This window comes from Aphelocoma coerulescens, chromosome 12 (assembly GCF_041296385.1).
Source record: "Aphelocoma coerulescens isolate FSJ_1873_10779 chromosome 12, UR_Acoe_1.0, whole genome shotgun sequence".
NCBI lineage: Eukaryota > Metazoa > Chordata > Aves > Passeriformes > Corvidae > Aphelocoma > Aphelocoma coerulescens.
The window spans coordinates 6,356,019-6,376,202 of NC_091026.1; the positions used below are offsets into that span (position 1 = coordinate 6,356,019).

Genomic DNA, 20,184 nt, shown 5'->3' on the forward strand with positions numbered 1-20,184 from the left:
TTTCTTGCCAGTGATAAATCTTATCCCTATTTGTACCTTTTTGACCCTGTTTTCCATGCCCCACAATGGTATTTCACTAGGAAAATACTCTATAGACTGCTAAAGAGCAGTGTCTCCCCATGACCAAAACACCAACCATAATCCTCAAGACATTTTGCCCACTTTCCCCACACCAAAACTTCAGTCCATTTATCTCTTCTTGTGTAATGAAACACAATCAATCAAAGCTCCCTCTCTTCCTCCTGTGGGTGATGGTTTGGGAATCTGATTTCCATTTCAATAGTTTCTCTGAACTTACACAATGCCAAAAGGGAGCATTTCAATCATCTACTCAGCCTTTCAACAGGTACAAATTTCTTGTGGGACAGAGGGAAATGAAGGATTAAAAGGTCTATTAGCACATCTTGTTCAGCATCACAGGAAGTGGTGGGTAGTTCCTCCCCACCCAGGAGGGACCAGAGAAATCAATTATTATGGAACAGCTTGTATTTTAGAAGTGTTTTCTCTTGTGATGACACCATGGACAGACCAGGCTGTAGGAACAAGTCTTGACAGAGTTCTGCAGTGCCTGATGAGCTGGAAACACCAGGACAGCTCCAATGCCTTCCCCGCATTAGAAACTTAGGTAAGATAGGGATAATTTTAGGATCTTATTTATAATCAGGGCAGGGATATGTTACTTTAAATTTGACTTAGACAGAATAGTTACATTAACAATATAGACAACATTTAAGATCTCTGAAGGAAGAAATTGCTACACAAAGTGAAAGAAAAAAAGCAGACTAAGTTTAAGAGCAGTTTTACAATAATTAAGTCACACAACCCCCATTATCTGGGTAAGTGAATTATGTTTCTGCAGGGATCACAGGAACACTTTCTTCAGCTTTGATTCCAATTGTTCACATCTCCCCTGTTTCAGATGTCCAGTTTAATCCAGCCCTGAACTTCGAGCGACACAACAACACTCTTCTGTGAACTGTGTGGATAAAACAACTTTTTTCTGTAACAGTAAGACTCTTCAGCCCTGATTTGTCTCCACAATAGCTAGAAAAGCTTCAAAGGAACCCTGTGTGAATTATTACTTTGACAAGGACTGATCTGTAGGTTCTATGTGTGGAATACTTGTAGGACCTATGTAGAACACCCAGTAAAGTTCCTCTGGGCTATAGCTGGGCTGCTGGGTCACCAAATTCCTTCATTTGGGAAGAAGCAAGAGCAAGGGCTCCCAGCGACAAGAGCTGTCCCACTTTACCCCTCAGTGACAAATGGGGATCTCCAAAACCTCATGGACATCTCCCAGCCATCCCCAGAGCACCCCTTATACTCCACCCTCTGAAGTACATAGCACGTGTGGGAGGCTTTTGCTATAAATTTCTGAAGGTTGGCAAGAGCTTGCAACCTTCAATATCTGCAATCACAGGTGAATTTAGGAGCCTATCAGAAAAAAAGGAAAAATAGGTTTTATTTGCCATCAGCTTGAGACAAGCTCAGCAAGGAAAAAGAGGGGAGCAGGAGGGATTAGCACAACCCAGTGCTAAATTACAGATACACACCACAGGTGAGAAGAGGTTTCTTGCACTGCAAACCCCACGCAGAGCCCTCTGGGGGGGCCAGTCCACTCTGTACAGCTCTCTCCATCCCCCTGAGACAGCAACAGCCGGCAGGAGCTGCCATACTCGGCTAAATGCCTCGGCATTTCCCAGCCCTGTGGGAGGAAACAAACGGCCTCGTCCGGAACACCAAGTGAGCGGGCGATGTGGCAGTGCCTCCTCCAAGGAAACCTCTGCTGCCTCCCTTGAGACGCTGCCCTAGGGCAGGAGGTACAGCTTTGCTTAGCTGGGCCTGGCCTCCCATGGGACAAGGCTGCAGCAATTCAATTTACACATTTTACAGCCTTATCAGTGAGGAGGCTTCACTTTCACAGGTGGGCTCTTGCCATGGCACATTCCTTCCCCTGGGGCTGCTCCCCACCCTGTCCCTCCTTTACCACCCCTGCTTTCTCAGCATTTTCTCCCCTCTCATAAAACTTAGTTATCTAACCTGAGCATTTTTCTTCCTTTAGTCTGGTTCTTACTCTCAGAGGAGCCATTTCCTCCTGTCTGTTGTTGATGTTATTATTTCTGTTCTGTAAATGCATCTATCATGATCTTTTCTTCCAAGGCATGAGCAGTCACAAGTTCCTCATATTTTTCAGGGAACCTGTTTAGCAAGGATTCCACAAAAGAATAGTTTCTCTTCTTGTCCTGGAAGGTTGCAAGCATCACAGTGCAAGGCAGCTTGGTGATTGCAGCAGAAAACACTAGAACTATTAGCAGCTTAAAAAGAAAACAAGAAACAAACCCCCAAATCCCCAAACATCTTTTCCTGAGGCTGGACAGAAGCTCCTGCCTGGCCAGCCTGCTGAGTTGAGAAACACATCACATCCCATGGCTGGAATGCTAATTAATTTTGCAACTAATGAGCTGGTGATAACACATTTACCACACTGGAGATATGAAGGAAGGCACAGCTTTGATGCATAGTGTCACCTTCCCCAGTGGGCAGACAGGATATCCCTAAGGCCACATGCTCCTGTTGTGCTGTGCTGGTAGTTGAGGAAGTGTTTCACACCAAGATGAGTTTTTCCAAAGAATCACCTCTCCATAGAGACCTCTCAAGGGTCAGGGATCAGGAAGGGCTGGCAGTTCCCTACAGGATGAGGAGTCAAGAATAACTCAGCAGGACAGGGCTCCCCCATCCCACAGGACATAAGTGAGACCTGCAGCCAAGTCTGGGGATGGCAGCCAGGGCAGACTCAGAGCCCAGATCATTTGTGTGATAGAGCAGATCAAGGCAGGAGCTCAAATGCAGGTCAGTCAGCTCCAGTGACAGTACCACGGTCAGACACAGCCTAGTGGCCACCAGGCAGGTCTGACTCCAAACTGTGAGGTCACTCCATGGACCAGGGTCCCAATGAGAGGCCTGTGGCCAGGCACAGGCATGGCTGTATGGAGTGGTACATCTACACCACAGCTCAGAGAGCAGTGGAAAGTCATGGACTGAGTTTAAATGGAGCCCCTGAGCCCATGGGCAGGGCAGTGGCTGGAGGCCCATGCCAGGTTTGTCAGGCTAATTACACTCAGGGCCCTGACACTTCATCTCCACAGCCCTGGCCAGTATCATAGCCAGACACTAAGAGAGATGGCTGCACAGCCCATGACATCTCAGCACCAGTGTTCATACCACGTAGCCCAGAGCTTATAGATGGATTTTGCCACTGTCCCCTTTAGGTGCAAACTCCACACCCTTCACAACAGGCATAAATGCCCCTTGACCTCCTCCTTAAGAAATAAGAGGGATGATATTCCATTTTACAGAGCAGCCTGTGTCTGAGGCATCGCAAGAAGGTGAAGCAGTAACCAGGAACTGTTTTTCCTCTCCGCATGCTGATGTGCCTTGGGGCAGGGAAAAGCAGCTGCAGGAGCAGCAGGGCACCTCCCAGCCCATCAGCACAGCAGCATGGAGGCAAAGACAAACAAAGATGCAGGAAGTGATTATACCTTTCAACAACAGAGCTGCGAAGCTGAGTAAGCAATTGGTGATTTGAGCTGGTGCTAAGCGTGGAGCTTTCATTAGAGACAAACAACCTAAACCCAACAACACAACGGTGGTTGTTCCTATCAGTGAGGGAAGTTAAATAACCTCCTCCAGTGGATACTGCAAAAGTGGAACATGTGGGATAAGAGTGACAGTAGCATTAGAGAGGCTGGAAACTGGCCAGGACACAACTGGCACACACACACAGACACCCTCCTCATTCAAGAGGAGAAGTTCAGTGTTCCAGGAGCATCATGGAATGCTGCTTTCCGGGTGACATTTAGCTCAGTCTTCAGACACCAGACAAGAACACACACTGCAATAACTGGAGATGTCCAATGATCCAAACCAGAAAAAGCTTTCCATTCTGTTGCTGAGCTGTATCCCTGCCATGGTACTCTCTGACCCTGGGTCAGAACATACAAGCTTACAATCAGAAAGATTTAATGAAAAGCATGCAACAGCCAGAGATCCTGCTGCCAGGGGAGGAGGGGAAGAGAGAGAAAGAGAGGAAAAATACATCAAATGGCTTATAAAGAAAGAAGCATGTGCACTTCCCAGTAGAGGATACAGTCTTTTAAGCCATCCTACTTGGGGGAGCTTCCCCTAACTCTGAGACTTCCTTGAAGGCAAAAGATAAACAGATCATGGGGCCAATATAGGGGCTGTGCAGCTGCACAAGTCTCTTAGAAGGTCCCTTTTATATTGCCTTGGCTTGTTCTTCAAGCTCAGAGGGAAGGTTAAGTTGAAGTCACCTGCTCTCTGATTCCCTGTGTATGCACTTGAGCCGTCGCAAAGGGAGAGGCAGGTTCTGCCAGGGACAAGATTTATGCACTTAATCCTTTTGAAGTGAAAAATAAAGGGAAAAGCCCTGCAGTTCTGCTTTCAGAAAAACAGCTCTGGGAATATGCATTTCCCCGACACAAGTTCCACATAGACGTGACATTTAACAGTCCTCAAAAATCCCTCTGAGGAGCTGTCAGGCTTGCTGATACCAATATGTGGAAAGCAGAGTCTGGCTTCCCATTCTGAGAAAACCAACAGCCAGCACTGCTCCTTTGGGTTGGTTGAGCTCAAGAGCAAATGGGACAAAGAGACATTCCCACACCTTCCAACACAGAGCTTCTTTTTCATCACCACTTCCTACCCCAGCCCAGTCCAGCTCTTGCCCAACTCTCTCAATCCATCACCTATCCATTTATAGGCAGCTGAAATTTTTCAAGAAAATACAGCTGGCCAAAGATTACGCTTCCAAAGTTCCACCATAGTGCCTCCCCCTAGATCTCCCCGTTGCCTTCTGGCCCCTCTTGTGCCTTACTCCTCCCTAAAAGTCCTCATTCCTCAGGGGATACTTCCCTGAGCAAGCTGAGACCTTCCCATTACTGCTTATTTGATCATATGATCAGGGCATTAAGGAAATAATCACTGAGACTGCAGATAATTTAGGAATACCCTTTCTAAGGAGATCAGTCATCCTTGGGATGTTCTAGGAAGCTCTAGTTGTGTTGATGCTTCTTTTGCAGGACTAAAAAAATTAAGAATATTGTCTCCAGGCTTAAGTGTCTCAGAACTCCTACAGCAGCCATAGGAGTCCACAGCAAGGATCCACCCAGTCCACCACTGTGTCCAACATAAACTATGAGCTGACACCTAGGAAAGAGGAAAGAGGAAGAATAGGTCAAAAATACATGGTACTTCCTCTTCAAATATGAATTATTTACTTAGCCTTCAATGATTTTCAGCTGTAGAGATGTTTTTTTGGCCTTAGAGGGTTTGTCTATTCAGTGATCCCTAACAATCTTGGTTTCAAACACTATTGTCTTCCTTTGAACACAAGAATAGACCTTGCACCCACAATACCCTCTGATGAGAAGTTCTCTGGGTCTCCTAGCTGGTACATCCAGAACCAGCTCCCACCATTTGTTTGAAATCTGCCCACATTTGTTGGCCTCCAGTTCTTGCATGGGAAAAGGTAGGAACAGACAGTTCCTATCCATTTGCTTCATGCACCTCCAGATTTTGTAGGTCTCTGTTACCTTCCCCCTCATATAATTCATTTTCCAGGCAGAAGTATTCCAGAATGCTCCATTGCTTCTTTTATGGGAGTTTCCACATCTAGACTCAGAAGGTCACCCACAGCAGAATGGGACAGGGTATGGTGCTTTCCCACTTTTGGAGTGCCATGATCTTCAGAAGTGAATTTGACTTGTGCTTCCACAAGGCTTTTACAGAAAAGAAAGAAAACACAGACAAACATTCCTTTTTTACACTCACTTTTCCTTCACTTGAAATCAAAGGGAATATTTTGAAAGCAGAACAACTTCTCTTCTAAAAGCACAAAGATCCCCTTCTCAGAAGAGCCAAACAGAAGATCATGACTCAGACATGGGGCTTTAACTTCCTCATCCTATGACCCAAACCTTTGACCTTCAGCATTCTCTGCTTCTCTGAGGGTGTCATAGATCCGCCTGATCTCCAGTCTGTTGGATTGATCTCTGAGACCCACAGAACTTCTCAAATACCATTTGGTCAACTCAATAGCACTCAGAAGCAGAACCTTGGAATTTGAAAGTTTGACCTTGCAACTGTGACTTTTTTTTTTACATATAAGATATTTGGAAGAGTAGGGAGGGCAGGGTAATGACTGGTGGAGAAGGTGCTGTGTTTAGAGAATACAGCCATCAAAACCTTCCCCGCTGTCCATGGACTTCTGGGACCCCTCCCCTCCAGGGCAGGCCAGAGGGATTTCCTGGCTAATGTCAGATAAAGAAAGATTTCTGCTGAATAGCTGCACGTTAACATGTATTTTATAATCCCCTGGTTAGCCCAGAGGAATTCACTGGCTGTCGAGAGGATCAACACGTCCATAGTGCTGGGATGCTTTGGTATTAAATGACAGCTTTGGCATCGCCCTTAAGTTCAGCAAGTCAAAGGAAATAGTTGCAGGTTGTTTTATTTACTGAGCACCAACTAGGTAATAGGATTACAGACATGTAAAATCAAATTTTTTAAAACTACAAATGAATATTCAGAGTAATTTGAAGGTGTCTCACATTTTGTAAAAGTATTCAGAAAACGAAATCTTGATTAGAAAACCAGTAACACAGTCCTTTGCAGTAAGGATGTTTTTGTGGTACAGGGCAGTCCAGACTTCCTTTCACAGCCAATGGGCATTCCAGGATCACAAGGATTAAAAACCACTTAATTCCCAAATCTCAGGTCAAATCAAGAAAGAGCTTTGGACCTTCCAGTCACTAGTTCAGTCTGTTCTACATCCTTCAGAAACATCAGTGCCCCTTGAAGTTCTCCCAGGCCCAGGCAGTGAATGCAGCAAGGTTCCCACTGCCCAGGGCCTCAGCTGAGCTCAGAGTTAACCTCTGACCATGACCCTTCTCTCCCACCTGATAGAGCAGCTCCCAGGGGGTGCTCTTGCTTCCAGTAAGAACCAGATGATTCTCCAGCTCTGACATTCCCAGTCTGGTCTGGAGACACAAATTCACACAGCCAAGGCTGAAAATCAGTGAGGAAGTTCTCCAGATGAAAGCCTGTGCAGCCAAAAGGAAATCACATTATGCATTATGATGGCATTGGGGACTTTATTAAAAACAAAATAAGCAAACAAAAGGAGCAGCAGTGGAAGGAGAAGCTTCTGGCCATACTGCCACCGGAGGAAATGCTCAGCAAGCCTTGACCTCAGCATGAAGGCTTTTCAAAGACCAGTCCCTGTTTCACATTGGGCATGAACCGCCACTCGACATTTTACAGATGTAGCAAGGCATTTAACCTGTTATAACCTTGATTGCCATCCACCGGCTCAGAGCAATGTGTTAGGAAAGCAGCATTAAGGAGAAGGAAACAGGGATTTCTGCAGAAGAGCAATATCTACACTAAAGAGTACCAAGTGCCTTTAAAATTACAATTTTTACATTTCTAGATATAAAGAAGGCAGCAGGAATAATCATATTGGTCTCCTGCATAATAATGTTCTTAGACTTCATCTGACGTCCCAAATTTCTTCTGGCTGAGATAACAAGACATGGATTCTTCAGAGGCTTGGAGAGACAGAACCACCACAGTATCCCTTGGTAATTGGTGCCAAAAATTATTTAACTGTTGCTATTTAGTCACTATTAAAACCACATACCTTATTTTTTTAGCTTACATTTATCAAAGTTTATTTTCTAACTTCTGGATCACATTACGCTTTCATCTGTTTTTCATCCACACACAGGCATCACTTTACCCAATGAAATTCACCCCTGTGTTTTAGGCTGACACAGCAAATGACACTCAACTGTTTTGGTCAGGAAGAAAAGGATCCTGCATCCTGCTGCATGTGAAAGGGTGCCACTGAATTCAGACAACCAAGTTGAAAGGTGACATCTGCTTTGTCACTAAGGCTTGCTTAGAGCAATAAGGATGATCATCATCCCCCCAGATGTTACTGGAGCTTTCTGAAGGGGTGGCCTGAAGCAGCCAGTCAACAAGGCTGGCAGCAGTTGACTACTTTTAGCATTGCTGTTGAATTACTGCCGTCATCAACTAAAGTTATATGGGAGTCCAATGAAAGACAACAAGTGCCATCAAAGTTGCAGAGAAAGTTTTGTAACCATTCTCCAAGGGGAGACATGTGGGCAGGGGTGAGGACATGCACCCCCAACAGCTCTGCAGGATGTGGCTGTGCTGCCATCCACGACCCTGACCCTGCTGCTGTTACTGCTGTGCTTGAGAAACAACAGCAAATTTACCCCTTACCTCAGAATCTGGGCCAGCCTTGAACAGTGGCTGACTTCTCCAGCTGAAAGGTCTCCTGTCCCATGACAGGCTCTCTGGAGGCTGATGCAGGGCACAACACAGCCAGCTGTAACCAAACTATAAATGGAGAATTTTGAGAATGTGAGTTAGGATCCCATGGGTCAGGCAAGGGCCTAGAGAGGCAGAAAAGGAGAACCCAGCTCTCTTTTTGAGCTGTGGCACTGGCATCCATCTCCAGGACAGTGATGTTGTTCACAATCACAGTGGGAAAACATATTTGTAGCAGCAACACTCTGAACAGTCTGTCCCCCCCCCAGTAATGACACAATGGAGGAAGCAGCTGGTGCAGCCAAGCAGCACCAATTGGCATTATCTTAACACTCTGGGCTGTAAATTGTGTCAGAGCTGTTTTCTGTGTAGTTCAGTCATTCCCTTCATGAGGGCATGAGAGCCTGGGGCAGGGGAGCACAGATAACCCTGGCCAGGACCTGTCCAGAAGGCCCCTGCAGCTCCATACCAGATCCCTGAAGCAGCAGCTCTGCAGCAGATCCTTGGACACCAGCAATGGATTGCTACAGTCTTAGAAAAATAGCTGCCAGGCTTTGCTCTCCCAGTCACAGCCTTGACAAAAGCCACGTGGGCAAGATGAGTCTTGGCAAAGACGGCAAGTCTGAGTGTTGAGATTAGGAGTTTCCCCACTCTGGGCCAGCAGAGAGACAAAGAGCAAAGGCGAACCAGCCCTCTACATTTAACTGCATGGTTAGACCAAAGAAATCTATTTGCCTTGTGTCTGTTGTCAAGATGTGGAGAATTTTTTCCATAAGAGAACTGACAGTGGGATATGCATATGAGATATAGGGATCAGGTCACTCTCTTTCACTGTGCCAATTAGTCTCCCCCAAATGACATTTTTTATTTTTAATTCCAGGTACTTCTTAGTGTATGAGAGGTTCCAGACAGGACTGATGCTTGGACAGCTGGGACTCGCCCCCGCAGCCCAGAGCCAGGACAAAGCCAGTCCTCCAGGTAGACTGTGCGTCACAGCCTAGGAAAATTCCTGCTTTCCCTTGTGCCTGAGGCATGTGCACACACACATCCCAGATCCAGCTGCAAAGCAAACCTGCTCTAGTTTGGAGTTAGTAGGCACAGGAAAAAGGCTGAAACCTGACTCCTAACCTCCAGCACTGATTGGGCCCAAGTGTTCCCTTTTCCATGCCTTGAGACTTTCTCTCCCCACTCTCCCACATGCACCCCCTCAGTCACAGGATCACCAAGCTGTATTCACCAACAAATCTAAATAAGCACCCCGTGTTTCCCAGCCTAGCAGGACAGAAAACCTGTCTGACAGCTGAAGTTCCTGCAAGAAGCATGATGAGGTGCTAAGAAAATAATTGTGCTTACAAATTCTTTGGGCTGAAACAGCTGCTGCTGTAGCTGGATGGGTTTTTGGCTGACAGTCAGCTCTCCCTACAAGGCATCTCTACAAGACACTCAATTTACTTCCTGTTCCCTAGCAAGTCCCTGCAGGACAGCAAAGAAACTGGGATTAAACATATATGACAGAGCCCAGCCAAGACACACAATCTGAATTCCCAGACAAAGTGCAAGACAAATATAAGCATCACCGAGGAACAAACGTAATATGGGTTTAAGTCTTGCATGAGCCCTCTGTAAATGTGATCTAACAGCAGGCTGCACCTTCCAGCCTGGCAGATTCCATAAATGGAAGGTCTGCAACACATGAGAACTCACAAAGAGAGACACAAGGAATAAGTGTTTTAGAAGGAGGCTTTAGGGATTCACCATAAACTTGAAGGACATCGAACCCCTACACTCAAATGGTGGTTGGTGCACTGACATAAAATGAATGGGTCCTCTGAGTCCCAACCCAGTTCTGCAGAACTGGAGTTACAGGGCTCCAGGGTTTTGATTGGGAAGGGAAGAAATTAGAAACAAAAAACTTGTCTGAATTGTCCTCTCCCTGTCTGTCTGAGACAGGCACCCGGTGGCCTCTAACACCATAAGAGCACCTGATGTCTGAGTGACATTATCAATGTACCTCCAGCTGTACTACAGATGAGTCAACAGTGGGTTAAAGAAGGAATAAAGGAGTGAAGCAACACTGCCCAGCCACAGCCAACCTTATATTCTTAGTTTTCCCAAAATAGTTTTCTGGGGTCCCAGCACAGTACTCCAAACACTAAATTTCCTTCATAAGATTAACAAATCTAAAGGCTGCCCTCCACGCTTGAAGGATTTAACCTAACACCTACTAGTAAAACCCTCAGGTGTGAAAACCTTAAGTATTTAAGTTGCTTGTGGTTCTTCACAGGTTTCTCCTCTGCTCAGGAGCAGCCTGAGACTTGCGGTACCGAGCAGACACACCATGTCCCACTCCCCACAGGGGAAATCCCACTGAATCCAGCAGCATTGTCAGCCCAGCAGGAAGCGTAAATCTCACAGGAAAGGCTATTCTAGTGATGTTTCCAGGATGGTTTTCCAGATCAGACACATTCTGGAATCAAAGCCAAGGCAGAGCTGGCCAGCACCACCAAAATGGTGGCTAAGTAGAAAATCTCCCCAGTGGCAGAAAGAATAGAGGGTAGACACTTCTTCTGAAGTTTCAATTATTCATGAAAGCAATGGGAAGTTTTCTTCTCTCCCTAAAACATTGTACTTGTTTTGGCAGTGGGTTAAAAGAATCCTCTCCCCATCATACAGGCATATTTCCTTACTAATGAAGTGAAAGAGTTTACAAAAACTGAAAAGGAAAAAAAAAATTCTGCCACCAGAGTAATGATTTTTAACAAGTATTTTTAGTATTCACCATGAATAGGGAATATCAAAGCAACCAAGTCCTCTTGATACTGTTGATACTTTTTCAGGAAGCAACCAGCAGTGCCACAGGGACATTTTCTGTCACGCTGGCAGGGGGGCAGTGAGCTGCAGACAGCGGCTCAACAAACTCCATTCAAGGGCTTTGTTGAGCTGGGGTCTAAGCAAGGAAATGCTAAAGGAAGCCTGGAGCCAGAGCACTTCCCATGAGACAGTGAATCAAGACCTTCCTCCTCCTGTGAGTCAGTGTCACAGGAGGCAAACTGCAGAGGCTTCTGGCTGGCTGGAGCTGCAGCCATGGCACTGCAGCAGACTGGCTGCTCCGGATGCACAGAGACGGGATGGAAGCTGGACCAGAGACCTGCTGGGGAGGGCTTGTGTTGCAGCTGCTTCTGCTCCAAAGCCTGGCTAGCATCAGTCGTGCTGAGAAGAGATCAAAGGGGTAGCAGGCACCTCTGGCCTGTGCTTCATGCACAAAAGTGGAAGAGAATAAGAAAGAACAGCTCAGAAGACTCAGAGGAAAGTACAAGGGATGAGAAACACATGGGTCACAAAGAACATGCAAAGTGCACAAAAACCATGCAATTACCTGCTGCGGAAAAGACAGCAGGATCATCTCATTTCACAGATCCCTTGAGAAAAAGCAGCCTTTCTGCCACTCCATCCTGCTTCAGAGGCTTTCTTCCATGCCTCTCCTTAGCCTCCTGACTGATTTTCTCCACCCAGCTCTCCTCCGTCTATGAGCAGAGCAGCGGCACTACTGAAGAGCACAACAGCTTGTGTGCTTCTGGGAAGCCTACATTCCTCTCTAGTCACTAAAACAGCCGAAACCAACGAGAAATGGTGACTTCATGAGAGAAAACAAGAGCAGGGAGAAAGGAAGATGGTTTATAAAGCCAGCCAAATATTAGAAAGTAAAGTCATTGCATTCACATAAAACACAAAGCCTCCGGTTCAGTGTGACCACATCAGAGCCTGTGAGGATTACTAAAAGCCTCTGCCTGGGTTTGCTGCCCACACCTATTCAGCAAAGGGTACCCACAGCTAAGAGAACACGTGTCTTCCTCTTGCTTACTTATTTGGAGCTCTTGTTTGGAAACTCAGCCTCGGAAAACTAAGAGCAGCTATTTCCAAATACTCCTTAGGTGGTTATTCACACACTTGCAATATTCCATAAGCATTTGTCATTGCTGATTATCTTAGCAAGCATTGTTTGCAAAGCAGAAGTGAAGAAATGGTGCAAGGACAAGCAGTTCCCATCCCATCTTAAAGCAGGCCCCACTTTTGTGTAGCATGGCTGAAGCACGTGGAAAACCTCTTCCTAAAAAGTTCCAGGGACAGACACCACAAGCTCTCCTCTGATTGAAGAGACAATCTACCTCTTGCTTCCTAATCCTATACTACTTAACAAAGCCTTCTCTCTCCAAAGTTTCATGTTGTATCAGACATAACAGCCTGCCTAAAAAATGGAAATGTGATGAAACATCAGAAGGAAAAAAGCATGAGTGCAAGGAAACCCTGCAATTTCAATCCACCTCATGCTGTCAGCCTGAAGAACAAGAGGTGAAACCCCAGCTCTGGTGAGAACCACAGGAGTGTGGCAAACAATTTTTAAGAGTTGCTTCAGGTACTGTGCTGAGGAGGTGCTGCAATCTCCACCCCAGGATGGAGAGAGCACAAACTGAATTAAAAAATCCATGGAAAGTAAAATGGTGAAGGACCGTAAGTTAAGTTTTCATCAATTCCCACTGCAGGGTCAGCTTCTCTGAATAGCCCTCCAACATAGGAGACACTCCTTGTTTTCCTCTTTCACTTCAGGAGTTTCTCTCCAGCTATGAGCTACTCACTCATGTGTGCTTTCTCCAGAGCATCTCATCAGTGGCAAACAGTGCTGCATGGATCCTGCTGGAAAGCATTGTCTCCACTTCGTCTGTCACCAGGGAGACTCCTGTAAACTGCAGAAATTCAGGGATCCCAGGGTCCCACCAGTGAAGGGAAGAAGGGGCACCAGGATTGAGTAAACCAGAGTGACTGACTTAATCTTACAGCTGCCAGAAGAGCCAGCCTCAATCCCACTGTTACTCTGTGCTCTGGTGATGTTTCCAGCACTGGAGATAGCCCCATGAGCCAAATTCAGTTCACTGAACTAACAGAAAATTAACAGTACAAAAAACCACTGCAGCAATGATGAGCTCAGTCACCTGCCCTGCCTGCATCCACCCTGTGCATGTGAGACTATTGCAATGAGTGCCCAAACAAGGTATTCTGAGCTGAAGGAGCACTGGACACTTATTCTGTTAAGAATCTCATTTTGTGCACGCTGAACTGACTTTGCTGGGCTTGTGTGCCACTAATCCACCGAAAGGCCATGGGACAGTCAATAATTCTCTGCAGCTTTTCCCAACTTTCCCCTTATTTATTTTAACATCTTTTTGTGATTTAGAACTATCTCTTCTTCCTATCTGTGCACGCCTCACACAAGAAGATCCCATCTCTGATGGGAAGGCTTTGCACATCATGACAAACAGCAGCAGCAAAGCCCTGCCCTCCACTGAAAAGTCCCATCTCTGTGTATGAGTGGCCACTCCAACCTCACTGCTGGCTGAAGAGGTTTTCTACCTCCCACAAGACATAAGCAACAGGATCTGTGCAAGTCATGCTCCCTTCGAGGCAAAAGCAGCAGCAGGGAAGGCCATTGGACACTCCTTACAAGGAAGTGGAACGTTCCCTCGCTTACGCACCGGGAACAACCGTAGCCACCCTAAAGGGTGGGGGCAGAGATAGGACTGTGAGGCAGCACAAGGAGATAAGGGAGAAAACCAAGAAATACGTGGATTCATTGTATTTTTCAGGCTTGAGTTCCTAGAAGAGTTTTCTTTCTCTGGTCTTCGGCAGCGTGAAACATCCTTTAGATGACAGTAGCATTTCCAACACCCTACAGCACTTGGAGAGAGTTGGCAGAGCAAGTCCTGGCTACTTCCAACCAGGCACCTCTGGCTCCTTGGCTGCCTCGCTGCCTGTCCCATCTGATCACAAGAGAGCTGGATAATTAATTTAGTTTTACAGAAAACTGTAAATTCACAGGGAAACATATGAAACTGAAAAATCCCAAGTAACTGTGGCAATAAAAAGCCTGAGGTTTGCAAACCATCAACTCTTTTGAAGCAGCCATTTTAAACCACACTTGATGATTTCAGTTGACAAGATTACTTGGAGATGATATACTGCCACTTGAACAAAAGCAAAATTTGAGGTGAAATCACTCAAAAGGATTCAAAAGGACAGCAGGGAGGTGTTTCTACTGGCACATCTGCAAAGGCAACTAAAAGAAGTGACGGAAAGCCACAGAAAATATCAGTCCCTGCTCCCACCAATCCTCCCAAAAACTCACACTGAGAGATAGAAGTCACACCTCTTGGCTCCCAAACCACTGTTGATCCATTAGGCCCTACTGTCCCTGGCCTCTGGATGAAAAGCATTTCTGGGTAAAAATAAGGAGAGTAGGTCTTCCATACATTTCCAAGTTAAAATGAGGAAGGCAGGCCAAGGGCCTTGTCACAGCTGCCAGTCCTGCCAGTCACCACAGTATTACATCAGCCACAATGCTACAATTCCAAAGACAGGCTAGCATGAAAGTTAAAAAAGGAGGCTGAATCAAACCTGAGATACTCCCAAAAGATACCCTGAAGCTTAATTAAAAAAAAAAAAAGTGCTCTACTCCTTTCTGTAGTTATTTTTAATCTGGGGTGGACTGTGTTGTCCTGGAACTGAGTCAAATGAAAAGTAGACATTCAAAGCACTTTACTCTCCCCCTGCTGCCCCTCTGCTCTGTGTCAGTCATCACTTCTGGGTCTGTAAAAGCTTAGTGGGATTTGCACCGGGCCAGGCAAATCAGGCTCCTCCATTTACTGCTCTACAACAAATATATTCCGGTAACAGGCAGTTCTCCTGCCAATGCCTTCTGTTTTCCAACTCATTTCATTTTCTTTAGTGACTTTATTTCAGACAAGTGGATAACCAGAACCTTGGGTGGACTCCATATGTGGATTCTGCCTCTCAGCAGTGCCAGTTAATTCTTTGCAGAAATCCTGCTCATGTAGGATGCAGGTACAAAATCTCTCCTCCCCATGCTGGACCCAGTTCATTTGCTCCTGTTTCCGCTCCCTTTTCACCATCAGTCAGCCCACAAAGCACTGCCTGCTTCTCTGCCTGAGGCTTTCCCCAGCTGCCTCCCTGCCTTTCCTGCCAGGCTCTTGCCAAGGAAACCTGTCCACACCTATGCAGGCTGGGGCCGTGCCTTTGTTTTGGGCAGTGACGTGTGCTTGGGGTGGAGGTCACCATTGTTTCTGCTCCCTGATTCCACAAAGGAGTGTTCATAATTTCTTACAACTGCAGTAAACGAAGAGTGGCAGCTATACCAAGCCTATAACATCAGACATCATTGCTTTTCCTCTTACCTGCCTTTCTTTCTTTCACCATGGGAAGGTGCCTGAGGTTGCGATGTCGTGTAGGCAGAAGATCTTTAATGGGCTTTCTCTCAAATATGTGGACATTTTGATGCACAGATAGGGTCACCCTGCCCTGAACCTAAGGCCTAAGAACTCTTGGGGCTGTTTGGATCAGAAATCAGAGCTGGGGACCCTCCCTCACATACCATCATGTCTCCCCTCACAAGGAAGGGATGCAGTGGGTAATGCAGCCGCCATCTCCGGTCTTCAAGCAAAGCAGTTTGACACTGCTAACAGAAAAGTACAACTGTGCTGTGGAAAGCAGATGCATTTTCACAAAAATTAAGTACCTTTCATTGAGCCCATAAAAGGTATTTCTTGCAGAGAAATTGTACAAGAGTCAGTTGGAAAATCTCTAATTTGTACCCAACTCTTAAGGTGCTCTCTGACTTGAGTGCAATCACATGCCAAACTTTGGCTTCCTTGAGCATCATATAAAGAAAAAAAGACAGTAGAAAACATCTCCCATACCCCTTCCCTGCCTTGTGTAGCATGAAGGTTATGTACAAGAACTAAAACATCAGAGCCAGAAGCCTTAATTTGCAGAAAATAATCTCATTTTTCATATTCAGTGCAACATTAAAACCATCCTCCCAAAACTCAGCTGTGCCAAGGCTTGTGAGCTTAGAGTGAAGTTATCCCCAACAGAAAAGTTTCACTGCCCCAGCAAAAAATAAGGAGCAGTGGAAAAATGAAACAAAATTACACAAGTGGTGAAAAGTAAAAGGAGGTGGTTTAGACACATCCCATCTTGATATGCAATGTTTCAGTAACCAGGGTGAGGAAATTGGTTTTCCTTTTAAGCAAGGGTGGGCCAGATCCTTGGCTGGAATAAATCAGTGCTGCCCTGCTGAAATGAATGGACTATTGCTCATTCACAGCAGCTCAGGGTCTGGCACATGGTTTTCTCCTGACAGTATCACAGTAATATAATTCTAAATTAAAATCACGTGGAGATGTTGTTTTGATAAAATGTGGTTAAATACTAAATACACCAAATGTGAACTGAACTAAAATGAACCTAATTATGAGAGAGAGCAAAGGGAATGCCTCTCTGTTGTAATGTGGACTCGGAGGGTAGAAAGAATTACAGGACAATTTGATGAAATCCCTTGAAGCATTCTCACTGACTAATTAGTCTCTACATTCTGGAAGGTTTCAGGGTTTAACACATTTCCTTACACTCACTAAGAGCTCACTGTAATTCCTGCAGCCAAGAGCACCAAGGATGCAGAGCACAGCTGGACCAGCAGAGAGGTGACTGTAATGGTGATCCCCTCACTAGCCTCAACAGCACAGGCCGCCCAGAGGGGCCCGCTGGGCTTGCAGCTGGTGAGTCCTGCACAAGCATCCCACTGACAACTGAACTGCTGCAACCAGCTGAGAGAAACTAAAGGATCTTCTTCAGCTGCAGACATGGAAGCAGCACCCTGGGAACCCCTTGAGCATCCCAGCAACCAGACAGGGGAGACATTGCAATCACTTGTGCAACTCTGTCTCGTTTAGTCACAAGGTGGATGTGAGCAGGACTATTGCAGCCACACCAAGCAGGGAGTGATGGATTTCTCACAGAGCACCCCGGGCACTTTCCTCCCAGTTGATGCTCTCCCTCCTAGATCCATCCTTGCAGCCATGGCAGCGACATGACAGTGACCCACCATGCCCTGTCTAGCCAAACCCCAGTTCCCCCTAATCCCAAGCAACCAGGCTTCTCAGCCTCTTTCAGGATCAGCCAGGAAGATGCTAATTCCCTGCTGAAGTGGGTGGCAGTCTTTATTATGTTTCAGGCCTGAGAAATCTCACCAGTGCTCTGAGAACCACAGGGCTCCTTCCTAATTACACAGCAGAGCACCACATGATTCATGTCAGCAGCTCCCCGGCCCGCTCAGCTCCGTCCTGGCTGGTGTGACACAACAACCCCGAGTGGAAGTGATTAGCAGGTGGCAACCAGGGCCGCCCGCTCGGCAGCCCCATTACCAAACACGGCGCCCGAAGAGCCGCAGCCAGGGCGCTGCTGAACCACTGCTCCCCTGCATTGCAACATCGGAAGTTGCACTTTAAAACCTTTAAAACCCATTGCCTGGGCTGCTCTCAGATTTCCCAATGAAGGCTGGAGGAAGATGGAGAGCCCGGGCTGAGTACATTATAGATGCATTTTTAAATTCCATGGGGAGGCTGGAAAATTAGAACTAGCTCTAGGGCCCCTTTTGTTTTTCCCTTCCCTCCTCTCTTTCCTTTTGGTCTGATTAACTTTGGTGACTGGCTTGCACAATTTTATCAGTTTGGGCCTGATGAATCATTCATCTCCAGCAAGCAACAGTGAGAGATTGCAGGCCAGGCAGGGTCTGTGTTGCAGTAACCAAAAACAGCAAAAAAACCACCCCCACCAAGAGACAGGGAATGGGGGCAGGGAAAAATGAGACAGTGGGCCAACAGCACTCATGGACAGCTTTCCGATGTCTGGTCTCAGACAACTAGCAGCACATTCATTTGTAAGCCTGCCAGACCTCCTAGGAAACCTAGAAGGCTGCTGTTATTTATAAAGCTAGATGTAGTTATTCTGCCTGTGTGCAAGACTAGCTCATTATATTTATAGGTACCTGTCCCATTCACCTACTTCTGGGCCCTCATTCCCATAAATCCATGTGGCTGGCAGGATCTGCCTCCAAACACTGAGATACCTCTCCTTTCCAGGCAGGGCCATTTGGAAGTGTCTGTCACCACTGCAGGGCTCAGCAGCATGTACATGTAAATATACACCTGAAAGCCCCACATTTCTGTCAACATACTGGAAGACAGATTCAAGAATTTGTCTTCCACGTGGAGAGCACCAGATTTTACATTTCATTTGTAAAAAAGCTCCCAGTAAATCTTAACCACAAAAGTTTGATTTAATGATGGTTTAAAACTGTCAGCTGGCTTCAGTAGAGAAGACATACAAGCCAGTCCCATCAGTTCTGGCAGCCTGGAATCCCAGCCCTCTTAGCAAAAATAAAATCAGCCCTCCTAGCTTTTATGCCTGAACCTCAAACAACCTTCCCGTAATTCCAACTTGGAGCTCATCTGGTCAGGCATGAAGAGCTTTGCAAACAGTGAAGCTGGGGCTGTGGGCAAGCAAAGGCAGCTCCCTACAAGTTGCACTGGGGAAAGGAAAAGCAAGAGATTTGGCCTTTCCATTTTGTGGATGTTCACACAGCAACACAAGAGAACTTTTCTATTTTGAAGGTGAAAGACTTTTCAACAAAAAGAGTAAAAATGGCACAGACAGCTGTCTGTCACATCTCACTCATGAGATCAGCTGGGCTCACTTCTGCCAACCAGAAGCCTTGCCCAAATGTAGATACAGAAACTGAGGCAAAGTGCTACTTCCAGTTGCCCATACATTCAGAAACTTTCAAGAAGAACCATGTTCTACCAGTCCCAATCCCAGATTTCTTAGGTGCTTCAATTTGTGCCATCATTTTGGGCTAGCAGCTGCTAAGTCAGATCTAAACCCTCATGCAATTTGTCCAGGCTTGGCTCCCTCGAGCAGGCACACAACCACAGCAAGAAGTGTTTTGGCTCTCTGTAAGCCTCAACAGTGGGCAGGTCTTGAGAGGGGTCTCAAAGAGCCACCTCAGAGGAAGAAAAACAATCCAAAGGCAGATACCATTTTCCCTGCTTAATCTCTTGGAATAATTCCCTCTCTCTCAGTCATGAATTAAAAGTCATCCAGAGAAAAATATCTGCCCTTGTGTAATGTATTTCAGGGACTGATTATATAACATTTGATGTGGCATAAGTTCAAACCCTTAAAAAACCCTCAAAAGACAAGAACCAAGGAAAAAGTAAAGGTGTTCCCTCATCTTAGAGCATACCCATATCCCACATGTCTATCCAAGAAGAGCCAACACTCCAGAGCTGAGAGGGAAAGAGGCTGAGATCTCTGGGGCTGGATCTGGAGGTAGGAATTTTCGCATCTTAGTTCCAGTGTCTGACTCACTGCTGGAGTGAGCAGGTGTCTCTCTACAAGAGGTAGCCACAAACATTTTAACCCAAATTTATATTTCTCTATTAAAGTTGCCATCTACATAATGTAGCATTGACTAATAGTCATCTCAAAAGATTCCCAACCAATTCTCCTAGGAACATAAACAATACAGCTTTGGGTTAAGGGTGTGAGAGAGATGAAGCAAAGCTGACTCAAGCTGCTTCCAGTGGCTAAGCCAAGTGAAATACAATAAATACAGAGCAAACCAGATTTTTCCCTTGCTGCTGCACCCAATATTTGCAAGCAATTACACTGGCTGCAGAAGTTAAACACACAGGAAAATATCAAGATATTTTGTGCATTATTTACACATCTAGTTATGAAATTCAGGTCATAAAGTGAAAGAAAACTAGATTTTTAAAACAATTTTGTGCTTTAAGATACCCATTGCAGGGATAAATGAAAACAAATAAATACATTGAGGTTCTTTTCTCTGTGGACTTCCATCTCAGATGATCATTTATACCCCTCTAGGATTAA

General features: G+C 45.9%; 1 long non-coding RNA gene across 1 annotated transcript in view; it reads right to left on the reverse strand.

Moving 5' to 3' along the window:
- Positions 1 to 2,023: 2,023 nt before the first annotated feature.
- LOC138117695 (uncharacterized) overlaps positions 2,024 to 20,184 on the reverse strand; it is a 42,474-nt gene continuing 24,313 nt past the window's right edge. The window contains exons 2-5 of the long non-coding RNA XR_011154801.1: positions 8,332 to 8,437; positions 6,978 to 7,121; positions 5,613 to 5,798; positions 2,024 to 5,226 (exon numbers count right to left, since the gene is read on the reverse strand). This is a non-coding gene — a long non-coding RNA (uncharacterized lncRNA). The remainder of the gene's footprint in view (positions 5,227 to 5,612; positions 5,799 to 6,977; positions 7,122 to 8,331; positions 8,438 to 20,184) is intronic.